Below are 12,588 nucleotides of genomic sequence, written 5' to 3' on the forward strand. Positions count from 1 at the left end.
AGAGGGAGCTGAGTTTGATGGCCAAGCTATTTACCAGTCGATCTTCATCCCAACCCTCACCTGTGGTCATTAGCTTTGGGTAGTGACGATAAGAATAAGATCACGGATACAAGCAGCTGAAATTTAAACATTTAGCTGAAAAGTGTTGTGCTAAACATCTTATTATGAGACCTTACAGGCAAAAAAAAACAAGGCATGAGGAGCTTGTAATAAGTCAAAATAAATCTGACAATGGGGCAGTGTCTTGAAATAAGTTATCACATTTCATTTTAAGAAAGGACTTATCATGTAAATACTCTGCAGTCTGTCAATTAAATTTCCTTTTACTTGACAAAATTGACAAAATATCATAAAATAGAGCAGAAAATTCAACATCCTAATAAACCTTTGCTAACAGAAAGCAGTAAAGGCACGTTAGAGTGAACTCAGTAATATACTCCATCCTACATCTGCTGCAGATGTAGGATGGAGAACACCTTGTAGTCCATATCTTTAGTCTGCACTCTCGTCTCCTCAGGCTGTGCCTCAGGGAACGATCATTTCAAAAGGGCAGTGACCAAACAAGATACTGTATGTAGCTCTCCGCTGATGTTACTATAGCAACCCAGCCTCCTGTAGAATGTGTGCTGGTGCATCTCGACGCCTCTGTAGGATTGCGCATACTATGATTTGTGACTTTTTATTTGCCTTTATACAATTTGTGCGATTACATACTGTATGTATTCATTTATTGTATGAGCGTGCATGTGTGTGGTTAGTGTTTGTGTGTGTGCAGCTGAGAGTGAAGTTGTGTTCTGGCCTTTTGTTTGACATCACTAAAGGTTTCTGTTACTACCACACTGGCCTGAGAGGGCATTGTTATGTCATTTGAAAGCACCCATTATGCTTCCCATGTTGTTGCTTTGTTGTGGAAGTCCCTGTATGTGGCCAAAACCAAGAAGCCCCAGTGGCCTAATGGATAAGGCACTGGCCTCCTAAGCCAGGGATTGTGGGTTCAAGTCCCATCTGGGGTGGTTTACAGCAGAGTGGCGCAGCGGAAGCGTGCTGGGCCCATAACCCAGAGGTCGATGGATCGAAACCATCCTCTGCTAAAACAATTTTCCTGCCAGCTGTGCAATTGGTTTTCTCTGCTTTCCTCACAGACCAGTGTCATTCTGTATGCAACATCTGTGTAATCAGAAAGCAGTTCCCTGATCAAAACGTCTGTGAACAAAGGAATCATTTTTCAGATTTTGTTTAACCAGGGAAGAAACTTTTCAAGTGCGTCCTGGCATAGACAGGCAGCGGCACAATTAACAGAGTTTCAGACAACATGGTCAGGGTCACATTCTTACAGATCAAGCAGTCGAGAGGCGAGAGACCAACTCAATAAAGCTGTTTAATGCCTCAAAAGTGAGCAATCAAGTGGCTTTTTATAAACGTAGACACAGACCCACCGCTTTAGAATCAAACTGTGCTTCAAAGGAAGGCAGTTTAATCTCTTTAAGACCTTTTGAGTGGAATAATACCTTCTACTGTTTAAAGCACAACCACTTTCTTTGCTGAAAGACTTTTTCACTCCGGGTCCACTCTACATAAATGCTGCTTTGATGATTTTGTAGAATATGTAAAACAGTGAATATAAAAGCAGTGGTTCTAATCCAAACACAGGTATCACTGGTGATAAAAAAAAAAAACTGGTTTTGTTTGCTGCAATAATTACCTGATAAGTCAATGTCTGAATTTCCTTGTCATAAAAAGATGTATCTAATTTCAAGCCTGCCGACTGATCATGTTAGGTACATGCATACCTTTCAGCTACACTGGCTCTCATATTTGAAAACGCGACAGGTAGATAGGAACAGAACCAGACAGGGGATGTTGGATGAAGACGTTAGAGAGGAGAGAGGTGACATTTGTGTATATGTGTGAATTATCTCTGCTGTAATTGCTTTCTCACTTGTGCATGTAGAACATGTTTCTTGGTGCTGCACTTGGTTTATAAAGTCATCCATCATTGTCCTGTGTGTCATCACGCACTTTGTGGCACATATTAAACTTCAAAATGAGGCAGTGGGGAAGATGGATGCACATTTTATTCTGATGTCTACAATTTTCCTCCTTTGTGTGTCAGGATGGTAGCCTGATTGTGTGTGCTGTCTGCATTGGTCTCTTTGCAGTCACACTGTTGTGGTTCAGCTCTGTTTTGAATATCTGCAGAGTGAGAAGAAGCTGCAAAGTTAAAAAGCGAATCATGTATCTATGATGCTGCCTTTCATCTCATTGCATCATCCCCGAAGAAGAAACGGTTAGTGAGCAACTACTTTGGAAAAGGAATGAATAATGAAATAAGAATCAAACGTCAACACATTTGGTTTTAATGAAGTTTCATCTCCACTCAAACCAACTTAAAATGTTTTTCAGCAGCACTGGAATTTCATTTATAGTCTTTAACATGTATTTCAAACACACTGCAGGTTATAAAAAGGGAAAATCATCTCCATTCCTTTGTAAACATACCAGAGGTGGGCGCAGTAATCAAAAATTAAACTCTGTATTCTCTGTGTCTTCAGTGTTTCCTGTTTTATTTTGCAGTTCTCGTCCCCGGTGTTTCTTCTATTACTTCCTCTCTTTGTCTGGTTTCCCTCCAGTTTTGATTGCCCTGATTGTCTTCACCTGTGTCGTTAGTCTCACCTGTGTCTGATGACCTCAGTGTCTATTTAATCTCATGGTTACTTCCCTCTTGCTGTCAGTACATACCCGGTCATATGTATACCTTCCCTGTGTTTCTTTGTGGATTTTTCTTGTGACCTTCCTGTGAGGTTTCCTGATTTCCCTGTTTTCACACAGATTCTGTTTTGCTTAAATGTCAAGTTTTGAAGGACATTTTCGTTGGACTTGAAAGAAAGCTCTTGTTTTTGCCTTTTGCTCTTTTTGTATGGGTCCCACTCGTTGTTTTTTATGTCACTACATGGCCTCTCTGTGAGGATAAAAAAAAATGAGGGAAACAAGCACTCTAGAGTCTCAGTAGCACAAAGACAAACATCCGACACTGAATAAATGACATTTTTTATCCAAAACCAATTTCAAATTATCTCCAATCAATTTACACAAAACACAATCGAAACAAACCATTTCTCCAGTTCTGTTATCTTATTTTCCCTCTCTTCCCCATTGTTTATGAGTAGATCGACTTTAATTCTCTTTGGTGTGGTGACTTCTGGCAGAAAATTAAACTTCATACGTTCTCTCTCTGTCTCCTTCTCCGCCTCTCTTTTTTTCCGCCCTCTTGCTGGTATTGAAATGCGTTCAGCGTGAAATTAAAGCCAATGCATTTCTGACTCCGAAAATAAATTTGCCCCACTGATGAGGTTGGAGTTGATCCAAAGCTCGGAAACATTTTTTTTTTACACTCATTTTCCTTCATAGAGGAATTATCCACTTAGTGTTGTTCAGCACATATTCTTCTGATTTACAGGAAAAGCTCAAAGAGAAGAGAATAGACAATCCTTGTGAAAAGTCTATTGTTTGCAGCTGGAGTTTCAAGGATTTGACACAGACTACACATGAGCATGCTTACTCTGCAGAATTATAAAAGTACTTGAGCTTGTATATTTCTTTTCTAGTCTTCTGACTACTCAAAGCGCTTTTACACCGCAGGTCAAACCTACACATTCACACACTGATGGTAGAGGCTGCTGTGTAAAGAGACCATCAGAACTAATCCATTCATACACCACGGGAGTAATTTGGGGTTAAGTGTCTTGCCCGAGGACACATCGGACATGTGGCTGCAGGAGCTGGGGATTCTCTCAACTGTACCTTCCAGTTGAGAGATGGCCGACTCTACCAACTGAGCCACAGTGGTAATTGAAAAGAATAAAGGTAGCAGATCGAGTTGACTCGAATCATTAAAAATCAGAACCAGTCAATCAAACCCGACCTGTGCATATCTATAAGGTGACAAGGAGACGTTAAATGGGGTAAGACAAAATAAGCAGAGGACATTGTTTTGGTGATACCTGACAATCACATCACTAAAGAAATAGATAATTTAAAGAGAAAAATTCTAATAATCTCCCCTGAATCAACATAAACCAAGAAGATGCGATGCACTGATGTTTTGAGTGTACGATTTGCAACCAGCATCTTCAGGGAGTGCGCTACAACAACTAAACAAACACTCAGATTAAAGAGATTCATGCTTAAATCAACAGAAACAAATAAAAACAGACTGTTTGGGTGAGGACATGCAAAAATGTGTTCCGCTTCGCTCCAGTGTACATGTTGGAGTGCCTTGTAGTTTAATAAGCTTTCAAATTACAGCTGCCTATTTTCAGATTGGAAGGAATCGCCCGACCCCCAATTTGGGAACTATACTGGCTTAGCCTGTAGGGACTTGGGTTGAGAACCGGGGGGGTTGCTGACATGGAGAGGAACAAAATATGGAAGGTGGTGAGGTGCTCGGGCACTTTCAGAGTACTGCCAATGTACCCTTGAGCAAGCCACCAAACCCCCAACTTCTCTAGTGCCCTCCCTGTGCAGCAGCAGCCCCACTCTGACATCTCTCCACTAATGCATGTCCACAGGACCTGTTTGTGCATGTAGGGACTAGATGTCTGTGAGAATTGAACCTGTCTGAAAATATCTTTCCTGAGGTCATTAAGGACACGGTGTAATGCATGCTGTGTCTACTAAACTAAGTAACTAGAATATGAACAGGAAGTTTTCTGGTTTCTCTGGTGGAGGCTTTTGGACAGCTGTGGATTTAAATCATCCTGTAAACCTTCATCCTGAAATGACACATTCTCTGCACTGAGAGGCAGCGGATGCAATTTCCGCGCTGTGAGCAATAAGTAACAGTTTGAAAAGTATGAAAGTGTGTGGGGGGGGGGGAGGAGTTTCGGTAATACATTTAAGATATTGAGTTTCAGAATTGCTTCCTCTGAGGCAGCTTTAGTAATCGATCTGCTTTGAAAAGTCGAATAGCCAGACTCCGAGATGATCTATCCTGGATTTTTAGATGAATAAAAATGAGCTGAAAGGAAATTTAAATTACTCTGTATCTCATGGAGTATTGATTATAAAATCTTACAATTTCCCTGCACTCAAGGTCTACCCAGCCTTTTGAAAGCAAGGAAGAAGAAGTGTAAAGAATTACGGCCAGTATCTTTTTATTCATCACTTTGATCCTCATAGCCCCCGGAGGAATCATTATTGTTCAACTGGCAAATAACCGTCTCTGAACTTTTTTCCTTTTCCAATCATTCAGAAAAACAGTCCATAGATCATCATCCTCCGAAGGCTGAGAGAGTCGGGACCGTGTTTAAAACTTGGGGTTTTTATCCCCCCTTTAATCTTTGATGATTATGACTCACGCTGCTCCGCTCCAGCTCTCTGATGATGATTATTCACACACCGGCCCATTTCTCTCCTGGCTGAGGTTGCTCCCAGTCCAGTCGTATTAATCAAACGTCGCTCTAATTGACTGTTTAAGTCATGTCTCAGAAAGCCAAAATGGCTGACTGAATCATTAAACTGTGACATATATCCTGCTCGCAAAATGGCTGAATGCTATCCAATTTCCCCAGCTACTCTTCCCCTCTATCTACTTTTATTCCACAGCTTTTTTTTTTTTCTTGATTTGATGGCGAGCACCTGAGTTAGCAGCAGAATATCGTCTACACTGTCTCAGTCATGCATCGGAATTTCTGGAACTTACAACATTTAAAATAATTATTTGTCTTCCCACCCTTAAGAAACCAAATTGCGTTGTAATGGGAAGGCTGTTACATACTCATTCATACATTACTCTTCCTTCATGTCACTCCCTCTCTCATCCTGCTCAGGTGATCAGCTGATTAGGGCGTTTAACCCTTTAAGAACTCAACCAACCAGATTCTGCCACGACCACTCATCATGTTTTGTCATATTTTAAAATCTGCTTTCCTCTCTTTTGCTGTCAGTTTGTCATTTCAGTTTGATTGCTGCAACCCTCCTCCGATCATGTCACCTCGATTCCATCTCAACAAGTGTCCGGTTCCAGCCCCTCAAAGCCCACTCCTCATCACATCCTGCAAATAGTTAAGTCTCTCTTGATTAAATTCAGTTTTTACTTACAATTTAACATGACTTTGTTTCACCAGCCACATAGGAGGATTCTGATGATATACAAAAGTTTCACCATACCGGACTTATTATGTAAATACCAAGGTGTCTCCGGACATGACATGCAAAAGAAAAACAAAAACATAAAACGTGAATGCTGCATGCTATTTGACATCCTGGTGAGCAGAAAAGAGTATGAAGCAGCTTCGTCATGTGCACGAGGATCGAGTCTGTTTCTCACCAGTCGCAATGTTATCATCACCTCCCACTCACTCATTCGCTCACTGTGGTAAATTTTCCTGAATATCATCATCTGCTGCAGCTCGAGGAGGCTTGCATCCCACCTAAAAAAAATTGGAGTGCGTTGCAATAAATATGTGAAAGGGACCTGACTGAGTTGACAAAGTAATCTGTCCTAAAAGAGAAATAATAACATTCCCAATGAAACAAAGTGCACCTGCATGTTTGACTCTCAACAAGTAGTCACTGAGTGAACATTTTATATATCCTGCAGGCACCAGTAACAGCAAGTCTAGGATTGATTTCAGGGCCACAGTAATAACTATTACACCTGACAGTATTATGTTGATGAGTGGATTACCATTCACAAGATTTTTGTACAACTCCCCATTTCCTGTTCTCTGAATATAAAATATTTGGATATTCATGAATGACCTATGGTTCTGTGGTGAAATAATCAATATGTTTTCATGGGCCTCGGTCCCGGAGTGAGGATGAATTCGTCATATGGTCCCAGGCTGAAAAATAAGGCCTGCATTAGAGAGAAAATGTGTTATCGCCGAGCTGCCAAGTGCCTGCGCAGGAACCTGCTGGGGCCAATTCATTTATATTAGGATGCCCCATAGGCAGCAATAGGAAGGGTTTGTCCACGGGAAAAGGCAGCGACATCCATCTGCACTGAGCTAATGAGGCAGAGCCGGTAAGTGTTGGTCATCGAACACACTCACACACTTTCTTGCTCATGCACTCATGAACAAACACACTCAAACAAAGGATGCTGAAAAGGGACAAAATGATTGAACTCATGGAGAACAAATCACAAAAGCTTTCAAACCGGAGATGTTGCTTTTTTATCTGAGATCTTTTTTTTTTTAAATGTTCTCTTCTCTGAAACATTTTATTTCTGAACAAAGTGGTTTATGAAATGCAGTTTTTTAAACAAACAGAGCGGTTGTAGAAATATATTGACTTGGATAAAAACACTCTTTTACTCATGCATTAACGAACGGAAACCTAAACAAAGAGAACAAACACTTGACCAAAAATGTGCAGGCCCAGGGCGTAGATGGCCTAACGGTTAGGTTATGCCCCATGTACGGAGGCTATAGTCCTCCAAGCAAGTGGCCCAGACTCAAATCCGACATGTAGCCTCTTTCCTGCATGTCATTCACCACTCTCTCTCCCCAGTTTCCTACTCTATCCACAAGTCCCCAAATACAAATATGGAGGCCCTTTAATGCAAAAAAGTCTAATTTCTTGTTGGATTCAGGGATGGTTTACAGCTCATAAACTTTTATATATTCATGGTAATGTTGTATTTTCTTTGTTTTTTTCTGAAACGTGTTTACTGAGATGGTGTTTTGTTCTGAAATGTCCTGTTTTGCATATTGTTGTGTACACCTTCGCACACATTAAAATACAACTTCACACTCAAGGTCAAATCTTTGACTGAATATCAGCTGCTGTGATTCTCCTGCAGTGTTGTTTCTACAACTGAATCATACCAGTGCTGATATTCAGTAAAACATCACTCCCTCTCATGTCGCTCAATATAGTTTTTTTTCAAACAAAAGTTTAACAAATTGCAATCTTTTAGAATCTGTTTGTTTCAGATTGCAGTTCAGATTGTGAGTATCTCTATTTCTCAAAGGTATCTTTATTGTTTACACTTCCTGGTTTCGGTGCTGGTATAACATTTATTTGAACAATACCGAGCCCTGTCCAATGAATGAAAAGCACTGATTCATGCTCACACACACAAAGGCATGCAGCCCCCCATTGTCCCTCAGTGGTAATGAAACCTACACAGATCAATAGTGAAAGGCAGGAAAGTCAAGCAGCAATTCAACAACTGGTGAATAAAAAAACAAATAGCCCCAGCTGACCAGTGCACCTCCGGCTATTGTGGGCTACAAAACAGAGCAGCATTAGCCCGCTTTGCTAATGAGCTATTACAGCAATGACCTTCAGGACAAACTCATTACCAGGTGACAATAGACGGCAGACAGAAGCTAGATTCATTATCATAATTATCAGCGGCGCCTTTATTGCAGCTCGCGGGGGTTGCTGGTCGAGGTGCATGCTAGTGTGTTTGTGTAATGGAAGCAGAAGACAGAGAGCGTTACAAGCAGTGAAAGAACATCTCAATACAGTGAGAAATGATCTCCCTGAATATGTAATCGCTTGAACCATTTTGACTAGAATTCCCAAATTTTATATGTTAAAATGAGAAGGCCCGTACTTTGGAATGACAATTGGAAGAGTCCATTTTGCCCTCATAAAATCTCGAATGAATCTCTCTTTTTTTTTTTTCTTTTACAATCTCACGTCAAAGCTCCAGCTCTAAATCTGATGTATAGACCCCATTGCAAATCCTGCCTCGGATTGCTCACACAAGTTTGAGGATGGACGGCCACTTCAAGGCTTTTGCAGCTGTTCCATCTGTTCAGTGGTATCCATCAAACACACATCCATCAATCTGCTCCCTCGCTGCTTGCTCTCTTGTCGACTTGCAGCAGGAAGTTTACAGACTTCTGCTTCTAAAGGCAAGACAACAGGAGGAGCACCAAGCACTTAAGTATTTGCAGACTGTTTGGATATCAAGTGGTCAAGTATTGAAGCTTGGCCAGTCACCCAAGGCAGCAAAAAAAATGACACTTCATCCCCTGTGTCATTTCTTGTCACTGATCTGAAGAGTATTATTTTGATGTGCTATAATTTGATATTTAAAATAAAAGTGTGCTATGGTATTTAGCACCAAGACTTTAGCAGCAGATCCTTTAAGTCCTTTAAGGGTGCGGCCATGCATCAGACTTGGTTGTCCAGCACATCCCACAGACGCTCTAGTGGATTGAGATCTAGGGAATTTGTCGATCAAGTCAACACCTTGAACTTTTGAGCTTCATCCAGGCCACCATCTTCTCACGCACATTGTAGGTGCTTTCAGCAAAATCGACAGGGGGGTCAGCATGCGCACCATCCCCAGTATGCAGCTAGGTAGCCCTATATGCAACAAACTGTCATACCCTGTGTGTTCTGACACCTTTCTATCAGAATCAGCATGAACTGAAGAAGCTCTTCTGTTGTATTTGATCACACAGTCTACGGCCCTTTCTTTCCAAGCACATCGGTGAGCCTTGGCTGCCCGTGACCTTGAAACCGCTTCATTGATTTTTCATCCTTGAACAACTTTTGGCAGGTGCTGACCACTGCAGACCTGTAACAGCCCACAAGAGCTGCAGTTTTGGGGATGCTCTGACCCAGTCGTCTAGCCGTCACATTTTTAGCCCTCGTCAAATTTGTCGACATCCTTACCCTTGTCCTTGTCCATTTTTCCTGCTTCCAACACATCAACTTTGAGGAGAAAATGATCACTTGCTGCTTAACCTATCCAACCCACTGACAGGTGCCATTGTAAAGAGATAATCAATGTTATTGTCTTATTTAACTTCACCTGCCTGTGGTCATAATATTATGGTTGATCAGTGTACGTCCACTTGGGTCAAACAAACATTACATTCTCATCCAAAAGACCTGGGTTTGTAAGAAGTTAACTTTCTTATTAACTTACCAAGGTTACATTAGGTAACTGGCATGTGTTTACTAATACATATTTAAATCCAAACCAGCACCTTTCTCCTCCTTAGCCAAGTGCTTTTGGTGCCTAAATAACCAATCGTTTTGCACCGTAAACTGCACGTGTTAATAATTGTTGCAAGTCAGAAAACAACAAAAACCTCTTGGTTTTGGTGAGGAAACATCATCGTCATCCTTTTTTAAAAAAGGAATTGCAGGTCTGCAAAGGAATGCAAATTAATGTCTCCTGTATCAAATTCACACACCAGCAAGCCTTTAAACTCTCCATCCATGAAGGGCATTGGATGTAAAGTGTTCAAACATTGTTTCAAATCCTTGAGCGTTCAGTAAACCAGCATAACCAACAAAATGTTTTGCTTGTCTTTGATACTATATGAAAGAGGTAAGAGAGGGTAGGAGGTGAAGAAGAAAACACTTTGAAGAAAAGGAGACATAAATGGTTTAAAGATAAAGAGGTAGGGTAAAGAGATGGAGGATGGAATGACAAAGAAAAGGAGGGATATGCAAAAGAGGAAAAAGTGATCAAGATAAAGGAGGGAAGAGGTAATGAAGAGCAGCTGGATAGGAGGGATGGAAATCAGTGAAGTCAAAAAGGAGGCAGCGAGGAGGGGGGGGAGTGAGGGAAACAAACCTGGGAGACAAAGGAGGGAGGAAGGACTGATGAGAAGAGAAAGTGGTTGGCACCGATTAGGCAAGAAGGAGAGAAAGGAGAGAGGAGAGGAAAAACAAAGTGAAGCAGAAGTTTGAATACCACTGAGGAGCCAGGAGCGAGAGATGGATGGAGAACAGGATGGTTGAAAAGAGCGAGGGATGAAGAGAGGGAGGCCGTGACGGGGAGCCATTAATAATTTATGATAGCCTCAGCTTTTCAAAGCAGCCCAGCGGTCCCGCTCTCTGCTTTCCCCTGACGTTTAATTTGTCTGAAAATCAGCGAGCGTGGAGTCTGATTATCGTCTCCGTCTGCCAACGCCTCCGCCTCAATCTCCCTGACACCGAGGTGAGATCACAAGCTGTTCGGTACACACATGTCAGCCCAGCATACCTTGGGTGAAAACAATCCTTGTCTTTAAGCTGCAGCTGTACAGACACAGCGAATCTTTGTAAAGCAACTCTCAACCTCCTGGAATTAAATGTCCAAATACAGACCTCAGATCTTCTGTATCATCCCATTTATAAGACTGTAACATTGACATGCACTGAAGTGGCCCCTCTATAGTTTTACAGGCGGTTTGATTGGCCTGTTTTCTGCTTGTTGAAGCTCCCTCTTGTTAGAAAACATGCTCCAACAGTATAAAAAAGCAAGTTTCCCTTTTCTAAACTTAAGCTGAAAGTTAGAGAAAATGTAACTATGTGAAATCCCACTAATAGACGGGTCATAAAATGTTGAATTAGGACTCAAAATACCAATCTTACCAAGTGTTTCAGCCAAATATTACATTATTTTATTCTACAACGGCGGTTTTCAAATCTTAACAGATTTTAAAAACGAGGGAGACGTCAGACATGAGGACAGTTTCAACCGATATTTAACACTAAAGTCCTCTGATCGCACACACATATGACGATTCAGACAGACCCCGAGACCTCACACCTGCGCACCACAAACCATGACTCTTTAAAGCGTATGAGTGAGAAACAGGGTCTACTCATCACAAATGTTATCTGTCCTTCCACAACAAATCTGACTAGTCCCTGAATCAACGACTTCAGCTAATGAGCTCATCGTGTTTCTTTGTTTGATTGAGATTAAGGGAACTCTTCTTCACGTCTGAATTCCATAATTATAAACTAATGTGTATATGTTCTGAAAATGTTTGATTGAGAAGTTATTGCATCTTTAAATCCCAGTAGATCGGTGTCCTGACGTCTTCATGATGACATTTCAAGGCTGCATTGTGCCTTCAAAGTTCACTTGGTTCTTTGAAGAAAATACATCGACAAATGAGGTCAAATGCTTGTCCACCGTGTGACATCAAGCCCCTTCTATACAGATTACGATCCCAGAACCCTGACTGCTAAGAGTCATTTCAGAGCACAAAGTGATATTTTTTTTACACTTTCTCGTCTCATTTTCAGTCTCAGTGTTTATCAGAGAAAGTCGTCTGACATGGACAAATAAGATACTGCAATGCTGCCTCCTAGTGGTGTTATTTTGTATAGCAGCTCAGATCAGTCTGAGCCGTAAAATGACATTACAACAATTTACACATGATAAAAATAACTTAATTTACATCACCTGTGATCTCGTATTGGTTTTAGCTGAACAGAGAAGGACGGAGCACAGCAAATGTAAGTTTTGTAACCATGGTTACAACAATATGTAACCCTGGTTCTCTGAGGGTGGGGACTATCTCTCCAGCTCCGTTACATATTCCATAAGTAGTCAAAGCATTTCTGATTCTGATGTAATATTATTGATTAGTCCACGAGTAGCCGAGTATTCTGTGATACTGAAAGGATCTTATGAAATTGGGCAATATTTTCACGATTGCTCCCTGGGTTGTCAATGAAAATGGTCTGTTTTCATAATAATAGGGGAAATGGAATCAAAGTTCTTGTATTTTTATCGTGACGCGTGTTGTTATTTCTAAATAAATATTTCTCAGAAGTCCAACAGCTGTGTGACAGTGCATGTTTCTGTGGCTTAAGTCTTGTAACTCTTAC

At 41.1% G+C, this 12,588-nt stretch overlaps 1 non-coding gene across 1 annotated transcript; it reads left to right on the forward strand.

Annotated features, from left to right (window-relative positions):
- Positions 1–940: 940 nt before the first annotated feature.
- Positions 941–1,013, forward strand: trnar-ccu (transfer RNA arginine (anticodon CCU)). The gene has a single exon. It is a non-coding gene; the product is annotated as a tRNA-Arg (tRNA).
- Positions 1,014–12,588: the final 11,575 nt, after the last annotated feature.

The sequence above is a fragment of the Labrus mixtus genome, chromosome 15 (assembly GCF_963584025.1).
Source record: "Labrus mixtus chromosome 15, fLabMix1.1, whole genome shotgun sequence".
Lineage (NCBI taxonomy): Eukaryota > Metazoa > Chordata > Actinopteri > Labriformes > Labridae > Labrus > Labrus mixtus.